The sequence below is a fragment of the Ischnura elegans genome, chromosome 11, assembly GCF_921293095.1.
Source record: "Ischnura elegans chromosome 11, ioIscEleg1.1, whole genome shotgun sequence".
In the NCBI taxonomy this organism is placed as follows: Eukaryota; Metazoa; Arthropoda; class Insecta; order Odonata; family Coenagrionidae; genus Ischnura; species Ischnura elegans.
The window spans coordinates 85,149,102-85,174,257 of NC_060256.1; positions in this window are offsets into that span (position 1 = coordinate 85,149,102).

Here is a 25,156-nt window from a genome sequence, read left to right on the forward strand (position 1 = left end):
GTCCCTTAATCTCGTATTCCTAATCCTATTTCTTCTTGTTTTTCTCATCATCCATCTCAGGATTTGCACCTGAACCACATCCATCCAGGCATGAAATCAACTCTTGGAGGCAAAATTTACCGTTTCCAATAATAGTCTTAAATATTGATTGGTTGAAAATGGTTTATAGCAACTATAACATCATATCAACCGCAATATTCCCATAGTTAAGAAGAAAGCCTTACCATTGTTCCAGAGTTAGTCATCACTGTCTTTCGCCTTTAATCTCAGCAAGTTAAAGTTCCCGATTATAGAAATTCATTTAAGGCGGTAATATTGTAATATTATGGAGTTACATGAGATTATAAACCTTCAGGATATTGTTACGAAATGGTTCTCAAATTTCGATTCGAAAGATGGAAGCATGCTGTGGTAAATCTTTCATAAGATTCTATTTAGTGTTGCTTGCGTTAACAAAAGATGCATGTTTTTCTGCCGTTGGTAGTTATTAAATAATATATCTTTGTACTATGCTCGCATTAGCTTCATAGTATTACGTTAAATGCAGAGGGCAATAGTTAAATGGATTGCAAAGTACGCATTTCATTGGAAAGCTGGTTATATCATTAATTATTCTATGCATTTTTGATGAATTCTACTTCAACCAAATTTTAATATTGTACATAAGTAATATATTATACTCGGCGAACTGCATCGTATTCTGTATTAATTTCATTTCCCCTTATTTCCAAGTGAATTGGAGACCCGTAGAGTATTTTTTCTTAAAGTGAAATGGAGTTATAGAAAAACTGTATTCCCTGAAAGATCGAGCATAATCGCCAGCTGTTGAGGTATTTATAGTATAAATACTAACATCTAGCGTAAATTATGAGTATTATTTCTCAAAATATATTTAGTTTTACATAAGTTTTAAAATTATTAGAGAGAAATCAGAAGCATGTTGGTCTTTGCGGTTGAGGACTGAAAATATAACCCCCCCACCTCCCACACGATTTCACTGCTCGAATAAGTATAACCTCCCCTAATCATGGGGGTAGGTTATTTGTGGATTTTCCATGCGTAGGATTTAGTGGACACGCTTTTTTATATTTATAGATGACATTGAAATATGCGAAATGCGGAGGCGCACTCTAAAACAATCTTCGGAATGAATCACTACGCGATAATGTTTAGGGGGGTTAGAAACAAATTTTTAGGGGGGGGTGGTTTGATGTGGTGGCTAGTGTTAGCTTCACCCCTTGTAGGCCCGGAGTTCTTATCCTTCTCCTGGCAATAGCGGAGATTTTCAGAGGCTACACGATCCTGCTTGACTGCTTAAAGGTGAGCAGATTAAGGTCAACACTCCGTCCACCGAGAAGGGAAAGTCATGGTGCCCTAGCAGTCTTTCGAAAAGAGCGTGCTAATGCCGACGTCGAGTTTCCCTAGATACCCTTTCCTCATGGTGCAAATAGGCTGTCGGTGGCCTCCATCAAATTCCATGCGATACCAGGATATACAATATGACCAACGCGTATTAGTATTTTGAATATGTACCATTATATTTCCTCGGAAACTGATTATTGTTAAAATTCCACTGCAGTAAATATTCGTTCTTACTGTCTAGGTACCGCAAGCTTTTAGGATAGTTAGTCAGTAGGATTTTAATGGACTATTTTTCGATTGATTCAGTTCAGGCATTCAGATTCAGGCAATAAAATATGCGGAATACGAAGGTGACCGCTAAATCAATCTTCTTACTTTGACCCGTTAGGGTAAATTTGGCCCTCACCCTTAAAAGAGATTTAATACTTTCAAAGATTTTTTTAGTCAACATATTATCAGAGTGAATGCTGCCACCATCAAGCAGCAGAAATAATTAAAAATTATTACAGTTTTCAAGTTCCAAAGTATGAAAGTAAGTGATGTGATGGGCAAACTTCCATCTTGGGGTAACATTGATGAATCAGTGGATATAAGCATCCATCATGACCATGAAACATAATGCGTGGGACAAATGTGCTTGACCCAATGTTGGGGGTTCACTTAAAAAATAAATTGGGGGCCCAAAATAAAAATAAATATCATAAAGGAGTTTCTGTATAATTGCTGCATCTACAATTCTTGCGACACATAGTCAGAACCCAAAAAAGAAAAATGGAAAACATTTAACAACATACAGATTCAGTTTTACTGATTAAACTTATTTTTTTGTACGCACTAGTAGTGAAGTGGTTTAGAGTACGACCCCATCTTACGGTACTTCAAATCCCAAAAACGAGTGATGCAAAGCAAAATGTGGCTAAGGATCTTTTTAGATACCTTTGGCTGTTAATTCTGTTCTCGACCTTTTTTTAAAGAAAGGGTTTTAAATTTTTTTTTTTTTTATTTCGCCCACGACGTGGATCAATATACCCACCCAAGGACGCTTGGCTTTCGCGTGTTTATTCCGCTGGGTCCCGTGGAGTGAGCGAGGACGCAGCCGAATCTGTGTTGCTCTTTGGCAGCGTCTATTACGGAGCATTTTTTGATCTATATTTATCGCGATCAAAAGGTGACTCTGTCGCCGTATTTTGCGCCCCGTGCCCTTTGGTTCCTCGAGCGGATGTGTTTACCGTGGAAATGTGGCAACGCTGGAGAGGAAAGCCATCGAGGCTCACGTTTTTCCGTAGCAACGAAAATCATCCAGTTTGTGTGTGCATTGCGAGGTACGTCTCTCTCACTCATGTGATATTTGTTTTTAACTATTTTAGAAAATGTTGCACATAGATACTATACGGAATTCATGATTGCAAAAAATATCTCAGGACTCCATGCACCGTTAAATGTAACAGGACGAATGCCATAGGATTCATTAACCAATTATAACCCAAAGTTGCTTCTAAGCTACACCAAAAATGTATACATTACATGTTCTGTTTAGGAAATATCTAAACTACGCATTAATTTGTGGTGTTAATTGCAATGACGAAATATTCAGCCTCCACGATAATTATGATCGATTGCAAAATTTTCAAGTTTTCATCATGAAAAATCTTGAAATTTGAATTCTCCCAAAAGTAGCTCTGGGTTAGAAAGGGTTAACAAAAGGGGAGGTTTTGGAAGAGCAAGAGAAGAAAGGGTATATTGTATCACTGTGCGCTAAAGAAGAACACGGTTGTTTTACCACGTAATAAGACTCAGCAGTTTCGTGGGAAACATATTGAAAGGGAAAATCAATCAGAAATTCTACAAAGGGATCTAATGCCTCTAAACATATTGTATGAATCCATAAATAATCTTTTTATCAGTGAAATTTTTTTAGGAACAATACATTATAAATTATTGAGTATTGTGGTAAAAATGCTTTCTATTTTGTTCCCTGAAGTATCAGGCCACGAAATGATTTTCACTGGGATTTTTTAAATTTCGATATCCCATGTGAGACGCGGGAGCGAGGAAATGGTAAAATGGGAGGAGCATTAGAATGCTTACTTAAGGTCTTGAGGTCAAATGTTGCCTCAAGTCTATTTAGAAATCAACCAAAATCGTCACGGGTTGCGTTGGGCCTGAGAAAGTAACGAATTTTCTTTATCTGAATTAACTGCCCTAAATGTGTGAAATTAACACTAGAAGGACTGGATCGTATGGTTACATAGAAAGACCGTAACCCGTATTTAAAAGTGTTATTATTTAAATAATTCTTCGTGTATTTTAAAATTTATTGATTACATCACTAAATATAACCTGTTATTTATTTATGAATACAATTCAGTATTTTTATATAAATCATTTCGCAATGAGAATATTAAAATGAACAGGGTTCACGTACTCGTTCAGGGTACTCGGTGTAGCACATATACTGCTTCTCTCCATTCAAAAATCAGTAAAAAAATTTTATGCATAAATGTCCTAACTGAAGCATCAAAATGGTCAGACGTAACGTAATGTAGTGTTTTCATGAACTAAACATGCTTTACCGTTACAAATAAAGTGGAAACACCCAGTCCGTCATTTTGACAGATGTTGGTCTTGTATGGTAGGCAGGTAATATAACGCCATTACCATGTTAAAAAATTGAATTAAATTTCAACAGAATGCGTACCATAAAAAATTAATTAAAGTTAGAAACAATAAAGGCGATAGAAAAAAATTATAGGCAATATGATTAAGTAAGTACAGGTTTCGTGGACACAGATCGGAAATAAATGTGAAACCATAATTTATGAATCTTGTTTTAACTTTTCTTTAAGCATCTATATTTAATATAGTTTAAACTTTTTCAATGGGAATTAAAGAGCTATTGATGAACCCATCAAAATGACGAGTTTGGTGCTTCTAGTGTAAGCATACCTTGTGCTTAGTCTGATCTGGGGTATAATATACGTGGTATATATAACTTTGCACCGTAGGCGTGACCGCGGACAATGTTACTTGTTTCATGCTCTGCAATGGTACAGATATGATATTGATAACGAATTTCCTCTTCTCTCTTGAGCAAATATGTTTGTCCTTGCACCCCCATACTTTTCCCAAGCTCGCTGTAAAATAAACTGTTATCGAAGGGCTCTCGTTTATTCTACCAGTTTCCTCCTTTCACTTGGCTTAGTTCTTATTTTCTCTCACACAGAAAACCGTTTTCATTCTAGTCCCGCTATTTTGTTTGAATTCCAAAGATGAACGAAAGCAGAAGCCCGCCAATTCAAAGAAGCGCATCCGTTCAACGAAAATACAGGAAATCCTTCTTCAATCGGAACCGGGGGAAATTCAGAAAGATATTTTGATAATACAGACCTGGAGTTTTTTTTGGAACCGTAATTGATGAATCTTGTTTCAACTGTTTATTTATGTATACTTAATATCGATAAATATATTGTAAATAGCATAAAGAGCTAATGAAGGAACTATGAAAACAAACTTCAAAAACGTACATAGGTTCTAAATCTGATGTGAACAAAGTGTAAGTTTACGAGAGAACTTCAGGAAAACGCCTCGTGGTTACAGATAGGAAATAATTGTGAAACCATAATTTATGAATCCTGTTTTAACTTTTATTTGAGCATGTATACTTAATGTCGTTTAAATTTTTGCAATGGACAAGCTAATGATGAAACTAAGAGCTAATAATGAAACATCGTTGCCAAACTTGAAAAAAGATATTCTATTTCTAATTTTTATAAAATGAAGATGAACGAAAATTTTCTATGATTTCGTTTTTTAAGCTCATCATTGTTCAGTCGTGACTAAGGAACCTTGAATTCTATGATCCCTTACGTTTATGCAACCACGCATCTTAATTACTTGGTTCGAAGGGTCACAAGTCTCATCCGTATTCAAACTTTTCCGTATTGCTAGAGCTATGACTTTGGGCCACAAATAGGGTTATGAAGTACATGAAGATCGATGGTAGGTGTCGTTCGTATCAGGAATTAAACTTTTGAAAGATTTGTGGTCATTGTAGGATTCTTTTAAATGAAAAGTTGACCACATTAATGAATTAATTTTTGAGTACCTTTGTGCTGATCGAAACTATGTCTAAAATATCTTAACTCTAAAGAATCGAAGTTCTTTCCTGCATTTTTAAGCCTAAATTTCCACCCTATTGTATGGAGGATAAGACATAAAGTCATGCGAAGGGAGTAAACAGTGAGGAAAATATAAATCTGTACTTTGGGCATATTGTGTGGAACTGAGGTCAACGACGGTGGTAATATTATTAGGTTTCCTGAAGAATGTGTAATGTTAACATCTTTGACGCTGGTAGGAACTTGCAATAAAATTAGTCCTTCAACATTACCCACTACTACCAAGTTACCTCTTCTAAAGGAAAATGTAAATTACATAACTTCTTACCCTCGCTTCTCAATTTTGGTTCATTTTAACAATGTATATAGTATTTCCACATAACAGCTTTACGTTAACCCAAACCTAATTTTAACAATCACATGGAGTTTAAAACAATATTGGAATTTTCTTTAATATTTCGGGTACTACGAACTAATGAAATAATAAAGGCCAGTGCCATGAGTAGATGACTTTTGCGATGGTCAAATACTTTGTAACCATTTCATATCCCGAAGTTGAATTATTAAGATGCGTAAACATGCCACTCGTGCTTAATAAACTTGCTTCATGCACAGGAAAAGTTTTTATTCTTGTCTTGAGTAGCCTATTAATTATTTTACCGGTGCTACTGATTCTACTTGGTTACTATCTAGAGCTACTAGGTTATTTTATGCATACAAACATGAAGTAGGTACTCCCGAAGATAGCAAAGACATCGCTAGGGAAATGTAGCTTACTATTTATTTTTAATGTTCGAGAAAAAATACAGAAATCTAAAACTTAAATCCGTGCACATATACTCATGTTTCACTTACCTTGTGGTGCAGCTAAGTATTATGGCCGAGGGGGTATGGTAGGAATATGTAGGTATTTATATGATAAGCATAGCGGTTTCGTGTGAGTAATCTCATTATATCCTACGCATTAACAATAGCCTTAGCTTAGATTCCGAAAATTAGGCAGTGCATAGAAAGTAGTCGTTAGAACAAATATCTCCAAAAAACTGGAAAATGGCATTATATTACAAAACCGTGAATACCGTACCATACCGTATGTAGGATTACTGATCCGTTAGCATGAAAGAAAATGAAATTTTTCTTAACATTTTTTTCATTTTATATTGATTCATTCAGGAATCAAGACAACAACTTTTAAACGGTCGTAGGTATATATACCGATAAAAATTCAATTTTGCATCCAAAATCTTTATATTGGATCCGTCGCGAGCATTTATAGTCTTAAAATTCCAAAAAGGTTGCACTTTTAGAAGTTGCACTGTGTATCAAATACTCAGATTGAGGATAGGAAGAATGTAGACGTGACTGCCCCATTGGAATAGTTCTTCCACTTCGATCTGAGTACATAATAGTCACCTAAAACTGTCTGCGCCCCGAGTGATTGCATTTTTTTGTTGTTTTTTTTTGTCGGTCTAGTTTGTCCATTGTATCTACATGTGAAATGGTCCTGTTGCCATCGGCCAGGCGTGTGTTTAGCAACAGATCTAAAGAACCCTGGAGCAATTCCACGGTCCACGCAATGTACTAGGAAATGTCAAACCGTGGGCATCGACCTTGAAATTTCGGTGAAAACTGCTTTGTGTTAACGTTAATGGAATTTTCATGTTCGGCGATTTTAATATTTTCCACCCCGAGGATTTTTTCCATCTCGCAGTACAAGCAGGTGAAGCGCCAAACGAAAAAATCTCGTACAACGTATGACGTACGTCAATGTTGGGAAAAAAAATTTCTGCTCTTATTGATGATACGACCGTTTTACTTTGCTTTAATCGAACTCAAAATTATGCTAGTAGGTACGAATAATCGTTTATTCTGTAAGCTAATCTCAAAATTATTCCGTATTGCGCAGATGCATCAATGTTTCTACGTGGCTCCAAATATTTCATTTATCTCAGCGTAACCGTTTTAATTTATTTTCATTTTTCAATACTAATGCGCCAGTCCAAACCCCATTATTTGGTATATCTGAGGGAAAATGAGTATTTTCATGCTAATTTGGTGATCGAGATTAATGACGCATAGGTAATTAGGTGATTTCTTTGATTCTGCATTTATCAAGTTACTTATATGTGAAACCTAGAGCAGTTACGTAACTAGCTTTGAATGTAAGCTACCTCCCTCTAGTTTCCGAAAAAGTATCAGCATTCCTACTTTACGTGAAAAATAGTTTGAAGACTCATTTAATAACACTTACGGTGACTGATAAAATGTGTTTGTGCTTTGAATCTTAAATTAAACGTAGTTACTTTCATCGCCATCAAACTCCAGGTAATTATAATTGTTCGCAGAAATTCAATTTCACCTTTTTCAATTTTTAAAAAATTCCAACCCTTTCCTCTAAAGCATCTTTTGTGGTTTGTTTGATGACAAAATGAATCTTCTAAAATAGTATATATTTAAACATATATTCATGCCATAGCCATAGCTATGTCCCATACCTTAAGATATGTCATCTTAAGCATTGTCCTTTTATACTTTACCTACTACTGTTTTTTACTATTTTGCTTGATGCTGGTGTCCTAGGGCCCTCCGCCGCACGCCTATCTAGGCGGCTTGCGGGATGGTATGCATAGGTACATGTATATATCTTCTCCTGATTCATACTCGTCCTTCTTTTCAGGCCGGCAACTGTAAATGTTTTTACTCTATGGCAGGATTCAACGAGAATTTACCCATTTTCCATTCCCAGAAGTAGAAAATATAAAAACTTCCTTAATTTAGCTATGCTATTAATACTGTCTGTGGAAAAAATTCTTTTACTGATTTCTTCTAATTTTTCCTTCTTTCCTATTTCCCAGCTAGTACAAATATTCTTTTTCTGTTTATTTATTCAGCTTAAATTTGATGTGAAGGGAAATATTTCATATTGTTTATGTCATTCAATAGAATAAAAATATAAGCAATAGGGAGCAATAAATTCTACAATCCTTCCTTGTTGAAATATTACATTACATTTATTCAATCAGATTTTTTTCCGATGAAAATGGATTTATTTTTATTTTAACTCCATCCACGAGTATGATAAATATTATCTCTAGCTATGCATGCAAAATCTAACTAATAAGTTTACATCTTTGCAGGATAATCTCCGGTGCAAAGCAGCGCTCATTTTTGTTTCCTTGTAATATGTAAAGTTTTTTGTTTTTGTGCTATGCAAGCAATGACAGTTTACTGATTTACTTACTGAAAAGTGGATTTTTAAATTGTCATGCTTCTTTCACCCCTTGAGTGAATCTCCGGAGTCCCGGAGTGAGAAGCTGAAGTACCGCTCAACCATTCATTTCCAGTAGGAGACCCCCGACATTTCGGCTTATCTAGGCAAATGAGTTACCCGGCCCACTACCCTGGAAAGATTAATTTCATTTCAAGTCCCGTTTTCGAGTCCTTTAACCTTTCGGAAACGGAGCTGACGTGGCAAAGTGCAGGAGCTCCGCCATTAATAACTGGAGCAAATAGTGAGATCGCTTGTTATGATGACTGCTGCAAAGGTAAAAGCAGTCAATCATTTAGTCCAGCGACGCTCTCGCAAATTTCAATCCGAGTGCTTCGCGGTCCACTTGTGGGCTGCGTTGTTTATTCGAAGGTATGGGACAGAGGTCATTTGCACATTGTGGACAGGTGGAAGAGAGGCGGTAATGGAAGAATTATTTGCCGAGCAGGAGAGGGAGTGGGAATCTCCACTCAAAACCGCCTACTCGTTACGGAAAATTAGATAAGGCGAGTCGTGAATTTCCACGTGCAGAGAAATGTGGAAATTCAGGAAATTTGGTTGTGGATAGAAAATTAAATAATGTTATACGAAGTGAAAAATTAAACTTATAAATCATTCCTCCTTTAATTTTGATTAATCAAGAAATATTCTAAGTCAAGTCGCCTATTTTTTGTAGAATTGCTACCTTCTGAAAAGAAATATATAATATTTCTTTATCTAATATATATCTAATTATTTCTGGTGGCTATTTCTAATTTATCTATAATATATGTAGTTATTTCTGGTGGCCATTAGCGCGAGATTTTCTATGCCAGTTAATAGAATGCATATGCTTTTCTTCGGCTCCAAATAAATAGTGTCGCACTGTCAATCGGTACAGGAATGTTAGAGGACGTTAAAATATATGTTATTCGAAGTGGTCACTATCCAAGTCTTCCTCTATACATTCCAAGTGCAGAGAGGTGTTGCGCTCCATATTTCTTTTCGGTACTAGTGTGCGCTGTGCAGGTAGCACTTCATAATTGCTAAAATCGGTTAAATAGAGTAGTTTTACTTGAATTTTTAAAATGATATAATATGTTTCGTTTCCGTTATAGGTTTTTAAACCGGTAGTGCTTAACAGTACCATGACCGGTGGCGGTCAATTGGTGGTTTGCGTTTTTCTTTCGCACACCATTTCGTTATTTTCCTATCAATATCGCTGAGGTTTTTTGACTTAATATTTTCGAACAAATAACCTGCAAATGAAGTTCTTTTGTGGGGAAATTTTTCATGTCAAGAGAAATGTCAGCTTTTACCTGGAATGACCGCGAGCGCTCAGTTGACCGTTTTTTGTGTTTTGTACAGTAATTTAGCTCTCCTTGCCGATTTTTGGTGTCAATTCCGTCAAATATCATAGCGTGCACTGTTCCACTCACGAATACTACTCAAGTTTCTTTTAAACAGTTGTCTTTAACCCTCCGACTCCACCTGGGGTCTTTTTTGACCCCAGGGTTGATAAAATGCCTGCAATTTTTTACTCAATTCAGATAATCTTTCCATGTTACAGATATGCTTTCCCGCATGTTTTGCCTTTAAATTCATAGTAATTTTAAATAAAATGTTTGAGTTATTCATGGATGGGAATTTTTTTCCTGGGTGGGGTCAAATTTGACCCCAGGTGGAGACTGTGTAGGTATTAAATTTTGAAACGTATATCTATGGAAATATAATTGATAAAACGTGTTGAAAGGTAAATAATCCTTATGTAGGTTTTCATGGTGGGATGAAGATTCAGATGCAAAATTTCCGGGTTATACACCGCGTGTGTCTTTCTTCATATACAACAGTTTCGCCAGCATTGCAGCTAGTATCTTTAGGTCACCAAGTGCAGAGTGGTGGTAGAGATCGTCTTTTGTATAATTCGTTCAAGTCTGAGCTCATCTCATTGGTCAATCCTTCCTCGTTTTTTCCTTTTTTCCCTATTATTTTTTTCCATATTTTGTTGGAGCATTCTGTTCAACATCTAAATCTACATGATAAACTCCTAGCCACCTCTAAGGTTTTAGGCAGGGGATGAGTATGTTTTACTCAACGTGTACTATTTTCCATGAGTTGGGTACCTGGTTCCCGTCTTTCCTGCTGAAGATGTTTGTAGAATCCAATATCTTTTCCTCCGTTTAGAGCTATGTTTTGAATATAAAGTATCACAGATATTGTAACGTGGGCCCAGTGAAGATTGAGTGAAAATAGCCACCGCCTGCCTGAGTTCTCTCGGAGGGTATCATGTTGATGTATTATCTTCATATTATTCCATGTCAAAGACTTATCATTTACACTCATGAAATAATAACAGCATGTAACGCCTATGCTGAAAGCATTTAACGCCTACGTCTAAGGCACTATTTGGCCTCTTCGAGCATCATAACCCTATGTCATCAGTGGGTGCATTGAGAGAAGGAAAAGAAAATACTCTATGGGACAATTTGCCTCAACTGTGACGGTGATTCATCACCTTTACTTTGTCGCAGGATTTCCCCTTCCTCCTCATTTTCAAACTATCCACCGCTGTCTTTCACACAACTCTCATGTCAAGGAGGACAGGCCTTATTTTCGTTTCAGCTCCATAGGTGCATAGTCTGTATCGCAAGCGATTTTGTGGGATCAGTAAAAAATTGTACCTTCAAAACATTGTAGTAAATATGTATATATTTTCATTTTGATTGATATTTTGCCATTATATTTCATTGATATTTTTCAAGTGATATCCAAAACATTAATAAAAATATAAATATGTTACTTTCAGCTATCTAAATGGGTGGATCTGAATATCATCGAGCTAAATTCTTTCCTTAGTCTTCTGATTATGTCTGGTGTTTAGAAAGGACGAGGAAAGCCGCTACCAGAGTTTTGGTCTGCAGAGTATGGCTTACCAATATTTAGAGCTAAAACGTCTTGTCACCGGTTTCAAGATATTATTGGGTGTCTCCGATTTGACAGTGAGACTCGTGCGGCTAGGCAAGAGATATAAAAAAATAAAGTGGAGGCAATAAGAACTGTGTTTTAAATGTTTACGGAGGCCTGCATTTTATCGTATAAACCATCCTCAAAAATTACAGTTGATGAGCGTTTGTGCAAATTTAGAGGTAGATTTATATTCAAAGTGTGCATGCCATCAAAGCTGGGGAATATGAAATAAAAGTATGGGCAGCCGTTGACTTGAAACTCAGTATATTGTAAATGCACAAATATACACTGGAAAAATTGAAGTATCCCGGGAAGTGAATCAAGGTAAATGCGTAGTGCTAGATTTGGTTTGCCACTTGCATGGCAGTAGAAGTAATATAACTAAGGATAATTTCTTCACAAGCAATGAACTGGGTCAGGAACTCCTAAAAAGGAAATTAACACTTATAGGTACACTAACATAAGATAAAATCGCGTATCATAAGGAATACCGAGGGTGATATTACCCGCCAAGCATTGAGAAGAGCATTCAAGTATTTTTCTTATGCAAAGAATACTCTAATGGTTTCATGTATCCCAAACCCAAGAAAGGCAGTTAGTCTACATTCAACTCAACGCCAGTCATTTGATATTAGTCGCAGTAAACATAAAAAAGTAATTTTATTTTATTATCATACAAAATCCGGCGTCGACACTAGGTCTAATGGCAATACATTACTCCGTAAAGCGTAGGACAAGAATATGACCTCTTGCTCTAATTTTATTTTATTGGTATTACAGCAATAGTTTCTTTTGTTTTTAATTCAAAGAGGTTCAACGGGGTACAGGAAAGGGAGTAAGGAGAAAATTTCTTATTGAACTAGCAAAGGAGCTAGTAGAACCAGAGATAAGAAGACGATTGAAAAACCCTTGGACACGAATACAAGTAATTAGGGAAGCAGTTACCTCTGCAGGATTTGAACATTCATTCCACTGCAGCGTAGAAGGGATTTGCAACTACGTAGAAAAAAGCGTGGACGCTGTTCATTTTGTCCGAGATAATCCGGTAGGAAAATGAATCGGAGGTGAAAAATGTGGAGTCTATGTTTGTAATGATCATGCAAATTTCATTATATCCTGCAGAAAATGTGAAGGATTGTAAGATTGATAGATTAGTTACTATTTCAATACATAATTTTATAAAAATATTTGTATTTGCCTTGGACTGTAACGGAAAAATTATAGGAGAAATTTTCTGGGTGAACAATAATTTGTTGAGTTTTCTGGGATAAATTTTATTGCAGTTCAAAATGTTAATATTACTTGATAAAGCAATTAAATTACTTATTTATGTCTTTATTATGATTTAAAAGTGTATACTTCAAAATATCCTGAGAAATACATATTTGCTTATAAATTTACGGCATGGGGTCAAAAAAGACCCCAGGTGGAGTTCACGTAAGTATTGAGCAGGTGGAGGCCGAGGGTTAAAACAGTTTTTACGTGCGATTTTACAGTTTATGTGAACGAGAGACATATAAGCAAAACCAAGGTATGCTACGTCGTAAAGAGTCGCTACTCAGCCTACTAAGCATTATATAGGCAGTGACGAACACTCGTTTAGCTGAAATTCATTGTTGCTTTCTTGCGTAGCTACTGCCACCCAAGCCAACCAATCCCACGTTTATTTTTATTTACACGAGAAAAATATTAATGTTTTTCGATGTTACAGGAGTATTATTTCATTTTATCAGTGATTTGGTGTCACCCAAATACATATGTGAGCACCGTGAACGTAATCAGAATATTTGAAAACATGCTAAGAGAGTAAAGAAATACATATCTTGAGTCCTTTGTGTATTATTGTACACAAGGGACTCAAGATATGTATTTTGTTTTGTAAATAAGTAGTGCTTCATTTTAAATCAATAATAATCTTCATAATAATATAATTTATCCTTTTTCCTCTGATATATGTTTTTAAATCAAGAAAACTACAGCAAATAATATGTTTGAAATGCTATTTGCGTTTCCAAACATATGACGTATTATTTTTTAACAATGCAAGCAAGACACATTTTTATTTCACAATAAATGTTTTTAAATGTTAATAATTCCGCAAAATTGCAAAATTAATCTTTTCCCTGAACTAAATCCTACCGCAAAACATAATAAGAACACTTCTACACTCGTCAGGTAAAAATATGGAGGGAAAATGAATGACAGAGCGCAAGAAAAGGGCGAATGGTCAATTGACCGCTGGCGGTCATTATAGGTATGCCGCTTACCCCGGTCATTCTAGTGTTAAGAGTCAGCAAATACCTGATTACTTTACATAAATTTTTGCATGTGAAACTCCGTAACATTCTACAAATATATTTGGATAGCCGCACCCGTTTAAATGCATTTGTGCTATTATTAAGGGAACCCTTTCGGGAGATTAACGCCTTGATATTAGTACATAACTATTGAAACCTGTCGTTCAACGCATTATTTGTAGAATATTACAAAGTTCTAAATTATCATTTTTAACTGCAGAAAAGGATAAGCTTCCATAAAGTGTTTATCATCAAATATTCTAGAAGATGAATGAGAAAATAGTCAAAAATTTCCTCCGAGAGCCAAAGTTTTTTCTTTCTACAGACAAGAACGCGAAAGCGATCCATCTATCCGGTCCATACATTTTAGGGTGCAGGTTCGGGTGGTGAGTCGCTACTGTTATATTTTGCCCCCATGATGAGTATGTGAGCGTCATTTCTTGTTTAAAATATACTGATCCCTTTTCACATTTTTCACATTTCAAGGATTTTGTCACATGGAGAATGGTCTCAGGCACCATTGAGGTCTAGTTTGAAGGTAGATAAAATGAATAAGACCGTTATAAATTCTTTTGTGCGGAACGCGTGGTCCTTTAATATGCAAAACGGTCTATCTACCTAAATAAGCATTGGATAATTTAGTATGCAAAGAAAACCGTTATTTTTTTTAAGCTTAGATAGTCTTAACGGCACAGATTTTCAGCTTGATATTTCGGCCCGACAGTAGTTGTATCAGAGTCCAAAAGGCTCGAATTGTTCTCCCCTGCATTTAAGTGGTCACTCTGCAGCCCTTTCTCTTCACATTCCGATCGAGAACACGAGTGGAGCTTCCCAATCGATTTTGTGGACCACTGCTGTTTCCTATGGCGTCGTCGGCCCGTTTTTATTGTCGCTGTTCCGCGCCCTAGAGAAAATATGAGGTGAGACATCGCTAAGTAACCAAATGTGCAGGAGACACTGGCGCACTTATATCATTGTGCGTAGATTATGATCTCCCGTGCAAAGAGGACTGGATAACTCTTAACGCATAGTTCGGTTCGAGGGGCCAAAACCATTTTGATTGGGCATGATAATGATGATGGTATTGACTAGGCAAGGAATATATAGTCTCGGCGCACATTTTAGTGTTTACATTGTCCTTAAAAATGTTCAGCTTATACTTTTCAACACCATTCATTTTTATCTCCTAAGGCATTAGTATGTTCTCCTTGGCAATTTTTTAAGGTTGGTACGGGTACATCAGGGAGGACATCAAGAAGAGAATTACGTTAGAATAGGAGGCTTTTATACACAAGAAGGAGCTTATGAGAGTATCGTTGAGTAAGAGTTTAAACAAAAGGTTAGTGATTGGTCTGGTGTGGAGTGTAGCGCTTTACGGTGCAGGAAAACTCAGGAAAGAGAATAAAATCAACTGATTTGGGCGTTACTTGGTGGGACGATGAAATGTTCATGGTGAAAGAAAACCTAGTGCTATTCCACAAACCTTTTATTATTAGCTGCCAAATAGTTTCGACGTTTATACCATCATAATCAAGAACGAGAAAAAATTGGAAGCGTTTGAGATACAGATCTGGAGAAGAGATTGGAATGTGAAGTGGACGGAGAGCAGGAGGAACGATGAAGTGCCCGACATAGTGGGTGGAGAAAGGTAGATTTTAGATTAAATGCGGAGGAGACAGAACTTATGGAAGTCACGAGTGTTGAGTGGGTCGAATATGTTGAAAACAATGCTGGAGGGTAAAATGCTAGGCAAAATAGGGAGAGGAGGGAAGTGAATAGGATTTTAAGATATAAAATAAAACAGAACCTTCTTGTGAATATAAAATGAAAGTTCAAGAAGGCAATAGAGACTGATAGATTATTTTTTAATACTCCATCAAAAACCCACCTAAATGGGTATAATGCTGTAATAATAATTGATAGTTTCAGAAATAGACGCCAGCTGCAGTTCTTCGTTTCTAGTTTTTCGCCCAATTTTCAATCTATTCACATTGAAAATTCTTTAAAAAGCTTTAAACTTTAAACTGGTATTTTGATGAAGCCGCGAACGCATACTTAGCGGGCCACCGCGTCTCAGCTTTACTGGACGTGTTCTCAAAACAATTAGGAAACTTCAATGTTAAATTTTGGTATAATAATCATTAATGGGGTGATGAATGCATTCAAATCATAAAAAATAACTTTTTTCCGCACGTAAAATCTTTCGAGGTCTTTGACTCTTTGTGGACAAATTCTATTCAAAGCATTGCATAAAACAACGTAGTCACACGCACGGATGACTACGTACCAATGATGAAATTCGTAACGAAAAAAAATTTGCTTTGCCGGGTTTTGAACCCGGATCTCCCGATTGTTGGTCAGGTGGGCTACCTAATTACTCTGACACCCCTGATAAGCAATCGGTAGATCCGGGTTTCAATCCCTACTAAGCCAAATACTTTTTTATGGTGAACCTCATCCTTGGTGTTTATAGATCCCGTTCAGATTATCCAAGTAAAGTGCGCACAAAAGAATTTGAAACTGTATTTTTAACTTTACCAACGAGTAATATACACCTCATTAACGCCTGAGACCCTTTTCCTGTTACGAAATCCTCATAAAACTATCCCTCACCGGCGAAAATCTACACGTAAATTACTTTTATCCTCTTAGGGAGGATATCAGAATATTTGAAATATTTTATACCACACGGGGAGCACTTGGCAGGTCTGGGGTAACAGTCCGAGTCCGTAACAGTGAAGAGCCGTGAGGAGAGCATAAAGAGTCTGCGGCAAAAAACAACTCCATCAACGAATCTGCTCATAATGGATACCATTCGTGCGAGAGAGAGAATCTTTTTTTCTTTATACGGACAAGAACGTGAGAATGATCTATCCGGTCCATAAATATAAGGGCCGAGGTGGTGGTGATCATCCGCGCGCCGCTGTTATATTCTCTCCCCCGTGGTGAGTGAGTGTATGTGAGCGTGGGCTCTTCTTTTTCGCCCCTGCAAACTCCTTCGTTCTTCTGCCTCCCACGCCCGCTTCCCCCCGGTGGCTGGCGGATCCGACTCGACCGTTATCCGACCTGAAGGGGATTAATTTCATTTTCCATCACGGCGATGTGGGTGCCCGTCCGAGGGTGAAAAAGCGCCGCTTCCAGGGGTCGTATCTTTTTTAGCAGCGGCGACCGCCTCACATAAAAATGGGACAAGAAACACTCGCTTGGAACCAACGCAGCTAGCCTTACTCCACTTCCTCCTCGTTCCAGATGGATAGATATATGGCTAGATAAATATTCTATTGCACTTGGATATTGTCCCTTTAGTACAACGAGGGACATAAAACACATTTCAATTCGTCAAGGTTCCGGGGGTTTCACGACAACTTAGTGCAATATTTTACAGTTAGCTACGAGCGAAAAGAAGCCAATGCTATTATTCACCAAAGGATTTGAAGAGGAATGGAGAAAATAACTGAAGATAGTCTGGCACAGAATGTGGACAGGATAGAGAGATATTAAAATTATTGTGATGCTGTGATACAGTGATATGATTTTGAGAGTTGATAATTATATTTCATATATTTGTAATGCATGCATGTATTTTGTTATTTTTTTTGCTTTACCTTCTACTTTGTTTGACGATACACCTCTCTGCGGGTATCTAAAAGCTACCGAAACAATGCAAAGGCAAATGTAATGTGGTAATTAATGATTGAATATGGAAGGCTGCAGAATACATCAGTCTTCGGATTGTAGTACTACTAATGTTTATGCATTCTCTTTCGTGAAAAGCTTCAATTGTTTAGATAGGTATAGTTTCTTTTTTTAATCTTCAGTTGATAAAAATTCATTTCTATTAATTATTACGCCCTATACAGGGCGTAATATTGAAAAATTTTGGAGTTTTGTTATGGAGTGGAAAATTTATTTCAGTGCAATTTAGTAGGATGAGCATACAAATCAGGTAAAACAATATAAAAAATTGTATCTGTAAACCTTAGTAGAAAGGACACAAAAAATCAGGAAAAACCAATCATACAATTGTCTCTTCATGTAACCAGGAACATAAAGTCCATTTTATGTGTCACGGGAAAATAGGAAAATGAAATCCATTCCAAAGACGGGCAGTTACTGTATAGCAAACTTAGGATTTTAGCACTATGAATTGTTTTGCGTTAATATTCGTACACTGCTGCAGGTAAATTTATAAGAATAATTTCAATTTTTTATTATTTTCATCTTGCGAAACTCTACTTCATATTTCAAGTATTCAATGTACCTATTTAAGAGTTAAAATTTAAACGTATCGGAGACGTATTATGGAATTTTCATGCGTAAACTTAATTCAGATGAACTAAAAACTCAGGAAAAAATAAATAAACGACGATCATTTGCAAAATTTAAGCCATATTAACCGGAACGAATTCACCTCCCACGACGCAAGGAAAAAACACTCCGAGATGAAATTCAACGTCTTACACTTTTAAATGGTGATTTTTGAACGCTCTTGTGCCCACAAATTTTGCATCCCATGATTAATTTTAATGAGGGATATCTACGCTTAATATTTTGATTGTTTCCTTAAAAGAAGTAGCTCCTCTACACCCGACGAGTCGTTCTTGCTTATTTCCTCCATATATGCTGTCTCACCTTCCTGTGCAAAAGTAATTCGCAAAAGAAGAAGTGAAACCATGAAATATCACCATCTATCTTCTGAAATAGATCACCAGGCATGTAACTTTGGACAAGCAATAACGTGAAAACGAAAAAAGCTGGCCGTAAACTTTAATGCATAATTTTTGAGCTACGAAGTTGAATTTCAACGTGAATATTATCAAATAATTTAATAATATTTTAATAGCGCTTCACATTATTTTTTGCTTATTTTCTTACGCTAGCAATTTGCGTGGGGACAAAGTTGGACATTTTTTTACTCTAATTGTTGTTTGTACTCTAAATGTCGTTTTCTTCAGAAGTTGCCAAATTTGGCCTCTTTTTGTGAAGTAATGAATAGCCTTGTTGTAAAATCCATCATATTATATAATAAAGCATTTTTCTTCATTTATTTGGAAGTTTTGTAAGGATTGTATTTTAATATATTAATGGATTTGCGGTAAACTGATGAAGCCAATTATGCCAATTTTCAGGTATACTTACGCAGAGAAAAAAAATGCCACTTAGGTGCTCCATGAGAATAAATCTACGCCAATCAACTAAGCTCCAACTAAACATTAAGCTTTTGACGAGGAAACTGAACAAACCTTGCTTTTTTCGTCCGGTTCCCAGTAATTTAAAACTCTTGTACCCCAAAATTATTGTTGACCGACTTCATTTATGTAGATGAACTCTGGAGCATGAAGACCGTCACAACAGTGATTTTGTTAGTTGCGCGGATAAGTTGATGACTTTGTGCAAATAATGATGGCAGGAAAAAAATCACTTTGTTTGCCGTCACGCACACGTGTTTAAAGTTTTATACACTGAAAATGAAATTAGCTATGAGAAAATAATTTTACTCAGCCGGAAATCGAACTCGGATATCCCGATTGATTGCTAGGCATGCTACCAGCTGCATCACCGATCCATCTCCTCCCATGGGGAATTTCAGACTGGGTTTTATAGAACAAGGTGCTGACATCTTCGTCTCCTGTGTCGCATACTTGACTTGAGACGTCACACCGTGTTTGGTAGATAAACCCAGACATATGTTTGCTTTGGAGGAAGAAGGTTTGATGGTGTAGTTGGTAGTTTACCAATCCGATAATCCTTAGCTCTGGTTTCCTCTCCCGGAGATGGCAAGTAATTTATTCATGGCGAATTTCATCTGAAGTGAAAATGACCCTTAAACTTTTCACCAATTACTAAAATAGTAACGCACGCAATAGCATGAGGCTTCATGCATACATTTTTACGGATTTCGGCTACAACATGTACGGGAAAATTTTCACATCTGAATGCGAGTTTTTGCTAGCAAGTGATATGATGTGCTCGTGCGGCAATGAAAATTTACACTGTGAAGTTCCTTTTCTGAAAGCATATACAAATAAATATTTACGAGTAATAAGTTTACTTTTCATTAGTCAAAGCTGGAAGAAAAGAGCTTTCGTATGATAATCTTTGTTTTGAAATCAAATTAGCGGTTTTTGAGAGAGTGGTCTTTAAACTCGGATGACGGAATTTTGCAACGATTGTGAGTCCGAAGAAAAATCCTGCTCATACTCGCTACGGCAGCTCAGGGTCCGCTTTTCTGTGGAGTAGCGAGGGAATGAGGAAAAGAGCAAATCTTTAACGACCCAGTGCCTTTGGTTGTGGCATATGGCGAAGAGGGAAAGCCGGAGGAAAATTTATAACCTCCTTCTTTTTGGAGGGGAGCACGCGGCGAATACTCTCTCCAATCCCTCTCCACCGTTTATCAGACAGCACGCACCATAACGTGCTTCTGCGATTTTTGGCAGCTACCATGGCAACGCTATCCAACGTCCACCATCTTTTTTTTCCCTTTTACCTGCCCCTCTTCCTCTATAAATACATCTCCCTTTAAATGCAACCAAGAAAATATTTTTTTTCTAACAATTTAAATACTTTTAAGTGAAGCATGTGTTTCAAAGTTCGTGAAATCTGTGTTAATTCCAACAGTTAGGCCTTGCAGCTAAGAATTTCACCTTACTGAAAGTCGAGCTATGAGCATAATAAACGGCATTTTTTCGCTAATTAAATAAAGAATCTCTATGTTTTCTCTGATGTATCTGGCTCTGCTTTCCGGAACTTCGTTATAATAATAAACTGAAGAAACTTTGTTTTATTCCACCTATTTATTTTCAAGGCTTTATTAATTTTTGCGCAGCGGTGTCATCATCAGATACCAATCAGGTCGAATATACTAGTAACTTCTAATAAATTAGTGAATAAAACACAGTTTGTTTTCATTTTATCTTTCTCCTAGTGTTATTCATCGCATGAGATTAAAAAAGTTGGAACTTCTATATTATCCTTCTTTGAATGGAAGTATTCTTGGAAAGACACTTTGACTACTGCAATAGTTCACATCAGTACAAAACTTGATTTTAATAAAAGAATTGGGTCGATGGCAAAAGGTAGATAATTGTGCCAAAACTATTCCTTCTCATTGAGTAATTCACTCATTCATTTAAGATGAAACACTACGAAAGTTTCCGCCCACTTTTCGTAAAATGGTTACGTTCTGAAACTTATGTGGCATGTGAGTATGTTGAAGATTAGAGGTGGCTAGTGAATTGCAAATTTTTCATGTCTGACGAGTGTCTACACTTCGGCCAATGTAGTACTCAGTTTCTGTGATATTTCAATCCTTTAAATCTTATCGTGAGCTACAGGAGTTGTACGAGATGTTTACTACGTCAATCATATCTCATGCATAGATTTTTTTTCATTTATCTATGTCATTTTTATTATTTTCGTGTACGGTTGCTTTATTTGTTAGGTAGTTGGATTTATAATTTACTAGCTGTTATCGCTTAATATTTTCGTAATATAAATATTAAGGGATATATATCTCTAAGTAGTCACTCATTAATGTTGGAAGATTAATTATTTTTCTTACCCGTTGAGTTAAATTAAATTCGCGTAACTTTTCTTAAAATTTAATTTTTGTGCAGATCTTAATTCCAAGAAAACTGATTTATCAGTGAAATAATCTGCTGGGTATTTGGGAAGTAAAATATGTATTGTTTTTGGTGACTAGAAAAGAGGAGGGGATAACTCTAGTATTAATTTAACTGAAAATAAATCTATTTATGTAGTAGCTTTATTATCTTTCTTACGCTCCTTAACGAATTTAGGCGCGATTTCACTATGTTTTATTTATATTTTACGTTTATATGTGGTCGTCAACCGCAAGTTGTAGCCTTAAAGGGAATTGTTTCATCGATTTTCCATTTTTCACGTGACTATTTATGGTAATAAATGGTTATAAGATCCCTCGTGTCGGATTGATATGCGTTATATATGTCAGTTGAGATTTTTATTTCGAGGCTTAATGCTCAATATTCCGGGATTTTCCTTCAATCCTTTGATGGAAGATTTATTTCTTCCGTGTCCTTTTCTTTTCCAGCTCCATCAAATTTCTATTTCTCTTTTACTCGAGCGTTTATTTGAACGTTATGAAGGACTCTGAGTGATAACGATTAATTACCTAATGATAAAATAAAAAATATATCGGATTACCTTGTAGAAGCTCACATGCCAATAGAATTGTGGAGTTATTTATTACGTTACAAGATTCAATAAAGGTGATGTCAGAGTAGTATCATATTCACTAGGTACCATTTCATAGAAATTTCCCTGTTCTAACGCTCTCCGTTTGTAGATATATTAGAGTTCAGTTAAAAGATTTGTGCTTACGTTATCGTGATATAGACTACATGGAAATGTAATGCATACTCTGGAAGCATAGTCTGTTCAGTTTATTAGAGCAATAGGTAGCAATAGCGATTATGATTACTTTTCGCGAATATTTGGGGCCTCTAGAAACGAGGAGCATTAGAAAGTTTATTTTGCAACTTTCTCCTTGACATTTCATTGTAATTATTAGATAGCAGAATGTAAAGTCTCTTAAATGTAAAACACTTGATCATTATATTTTGTCTGAATTTTTTCTTAGCCTACTCGAGTCATTTCAAAATTCCCCGTGTTTTTACTTGACTTACTAAAGAACACTGAAAATGTTTTATTATTCATTGTTACTTGTAAGATTTAAGAATAATTGTTTATTGATATTGCGATATTTTTTGATTGCCCATTGTATATTAACTCTACCATATAATAAACAAAGGTAAACAATAGTGCTAATATAATATAGTTTTTTGTGATTTGTTCTTGCAGATGTGGGTCAGATTTAAAACTTCATTTCCTGTGGTAATTAACTTAGTCATGTATTATTCGTTAGTATTTTTACTCTCTCCGCGTCCTATTGCCTCATGTAAGTATCTCTGTGCCTCCTGGGATCAAACTAAATTTCACTTGATAATTTACAAAGCAACCATACTGTTGTAGAATTAAAGTTTTTCCCGGTGTATAGATTGAAGGAATAATTCTCGGGTTTTCCACCGGGTGTGGTTTTGGGTGATTGGTGCCAACATATCAATGGCTGAGTCTGTCATCGTCATACTTTTGTTTGGCTCTGCCCTTCGTAGTGAATTAATCTCTTTAATACATAACTTTTCATTTAAAATCCAAAGCATGACAATTTACAAGGGCCGTTCAATAAGTCAATATAAAAAGGCATTAAAACAAATTATATTGCGTCAATTATTTTATTTTTTATTCTTCTTTCAGCCATATGAAATTTTGAAAGCATTTTGCCAAACATTTTAAGCCGTCCAAAATGTAGAATTTCGGAATCTCCTCCTCCTTATGCGTAAATAAATAAAATATGGGATGGATACAGCTGAAATTATAACAGTCACGAGTAGTGCTTTCTGGTCAACCATCATTTTTGTATCCTTTTTCTCGTTTGCAAGATTTTCCAGGTGGTCAATAATTGTAAGAAAAAAATTCTGCTTCCCAGCTTGTGAAATATGTGTACGTTAAGGCGGTTAAAAGGTGTAAAAAATCTGTAGAATTGGTCAGTAAGGAGGACGCTTAAGTCCCCGTTGATGTCAAGCACCGCTGAAAAATCGAACGTTGGTGGTACGTTTGTTTCTTTTTTTTTTGTAGGCCTGCGGTGGTGAAGCAAAAGTAGCGGGGAAAACTGTGGAAAGACCCGCGAACCAGCATGAGAGGGGTGGTGGGCTTTCCTTTAAGATGGCATCAAAGGATTTACTAAAAATTGTTGTGCTCATATTTTTCCTGTCAAGGAGATAAACGGTATGGAAATTTTTTTCCCTCGACGCTACTTAAGAGCGTAGTCCCTTAATGCGTCCCCTATAGAGGCATTTTCCTTCCCTTTAAGAGCACAGCTGTTTTACTTTTTCTCTTCCTCGCGGGATCGATATTCAGGATATATACACTTTTTCGAGGCAGTTTCTGTCGATTAACGACTGCTACTTCGAGGAATCTTTGGAGAAAATATTTTGGGGTTTCCTGTGAATGGCTTTCGCGGTAACGCGGCGCGCTTTTTTATCTCAAGCTTTTTAAGGAGCCATTGCTTCTAGTCCCCGAAAATTAAGAGCTTATTCTCTTTACGGGATATATCTGTTGTGCTAAGAGCTGTCGCTTTATCCAACCCATCGACGATTTACGCGCCATTCCCCGTGAGATTGCTTTCCTTTTTAGAGATTTCTGGACGAGATATTTTCAATGGCAGTTTCTCGTTCCTCTTAGCTTTTCTTTTGCTCTGATATCTGGTGGTAATAAATTGCCGTCGAGGATTAGAACAGCGCGTAATGCAGGCGGAGTCGTATAGTTGTATTCCAGTCACGTTACGCGTAGTACTGTGAAGTTGACGTTTTCTGAAATGGTGAGCAATAAAAGTGTGAGTCATTTTCTTTGCGGCAAGGTCTGTAGGTCATGTGCCAAGACACATGATAGTGACATTATTCAATTGAGATTAATATGCCAAAAGTTTATAATTAATTGATCCTATTTTATCATTTGAATATATTACGCGTGTACGAGCTCACAAAGATGAGCTCGTACACGCGTTTACGTTTTTTCGTTCCTGCTGAGTTCATAATAGTGAATAATAAAAAGTTGCTTATTATTTTATTTTTTGATTATATGTTAATTCAATTATTGACAATTAATTTATTTTTAACTATTCAAGCATGAGTATGACATTTGTATCCCCATCTTTCTCTCAATGATATTCGCATCACGCAGTCAAATGCGGGATACCAAGAGGGTTAGCTCTTTTAGAGCGGCGGGACGATACATCGGCAAGTAGTAAATTATTTAATTTGGTATAACTTATTACTTTGATATATTTTACTTGAGTCAAAGTAAAAATATTATGTCAATATTAACCAGTTTAGTCTCAATAATTTCAGAAATACCGCTTATGTATGTGTAATAAAATATCTTCGTATTTTCTTTTTCTTAGTTCTTACATTTGATGAAAATAACCCCACATTTCTCGCCAGTGCCCCAGGAAGAAGGACAGCACTTAGAGGATTAATGCCATAAGTTTGCGTAGTTTTCTTAAAAAAAACTGTTGAGCTATGTCGCCCGCGTCATATTTTGGGTGGCCCCAACGTTTCCCGGCCGAT